This window comes from Meleagris gallopavo, chromosome 1 (assembly GCF_000146605.3).
Source record: "Meleagris gallopavo isolate NT-WF06-2002-E0010 breed Aviagen turkey brand Nicholas breeding stock chromosome 1, Turkey_5.1, whole genome shotgun sequence".
NCBI classification, from domain to species: Eukaryota; Metazoa; Chordata; class Aves; order Galliformes; family Phasianidae; genus Meleagris; species Meleagris gallopavo.
The window spans coordinates 66,510,958-66,512,031 of NC_015011.2; the positions used below are offsets into that span (position 1 = coordinate 66,510,958).

Genomic DNA, 1,074 nt, shown 5'->3' on the forward strand with positions numbered 1-1,074 from the left:
GATATCGGTAAAAAGAGAATGAAATGAGAAGTGTTTTTTTTTCCAATTGTGCAAGTTGAAAAATCACATTAAACTTTTATGTCTAAATTATCAATATTGTTTCTTTATCAAGAAGAAATCCATTCCTCTAAAGATGTACAATTTTAGCAATTTTGGGGATTCACCATTCTGTGGTTTAGACATCTTTATCACAGCTGTACATAACGCCTTCTTGTTTTTAACAAGTAAAATAGAGATGAGCACAACCTAGTTTTGCATTATGTGTATATAATGCACACCAGCTTAAATAGCAGTGCAAGTCCCTGGGATGTATGCATTACTGAAAAGGTGACAATAAAGTCCTATTCAACAGGAACTAATTTACATTCTTAATGTGGCACATGTTTGTGTGTTTTCTGTGTTCAAGAGGCTTTGATCTCCAGGAAGTGCTGAGGCCACAGCCCTGCCCAAGATTGATGTATTCCACTGACATGAAATTTTGATCACATCTGCTAAGTTCTCCATCTTTCTGTTTTCATTTTGCTTAAGGTTTCCACAACATATTTTCATTCCAACAGCAAACCCATCTTTTTAAAATTATTTTAGACAAGTAAACATCAAGTTTTTTAAGAACCTCCCTGCATTTTAGTCATCTAAAGAGCCCTATTCCTGCATTTTCTCATCTCAATTATGGAAACAACTTCCAGTCTCACCATACCTCTCACTAGGTGACTGCATATTAGCCTTTGTCACAATACAGAGAAAAAGGTTCCAGAACCAACATACAATCTCCCTTTTCCTGCATCTTCTCCCTTTCTTCTTTTATTGCATACACAATGCAGCCACTGGCATAGACAGAGGTAAACAAAATGGTAGAATAGAGCTAAACACAATAGTAGAATACAGTAATACAATGTGGGCTCCAAGTGTGGAGCCCCCAGTACAAAAAAGACAGGGAGGTGTTGGAGAGGGTCCAGAGGAGAGCCACAAAGATGATCAAGGGACTGGAGCACCTTCCCTGTGAAGAAAGGCTGAGGGAGCTGGGCTTCTTCAGCCTGGAGAAAAGAAGGCTGCGGGGTGACCTCATTGCAGCCT

The 1,074-nt window shown here is 38.9% G+C and overlaps 1 protein-coding gene and 1 long non-coding RNA gene across 3 annotated transcripts in view; one reads left to right on the forward strand and one right to left on the reverse strand.

Annotated features, from left to right (window-relative positions):
• Positions 1-1,074, reverse strand: part of RASSF8 (Ras association domain family member 8) — a 46,572-nt gene that overhangs the window by 24,770 nt on the left and 20,728 nt on the right. The window lies entirely within an intron of this gene.
• LOC109368393 overlaps positions 43-1,074 on the forward strand; it is a 4,069-nt gene continuing 3,037 nt past the window's right edge. The window contains exon 1 of the long non-coding RNA XR_002116388.2: positions 43-839. This is a non-coding gene — a long non-coding RNA (uncharacterized LOC109368393). The remainder of the gene's footprint in view (positions 840-1,074) is intronic.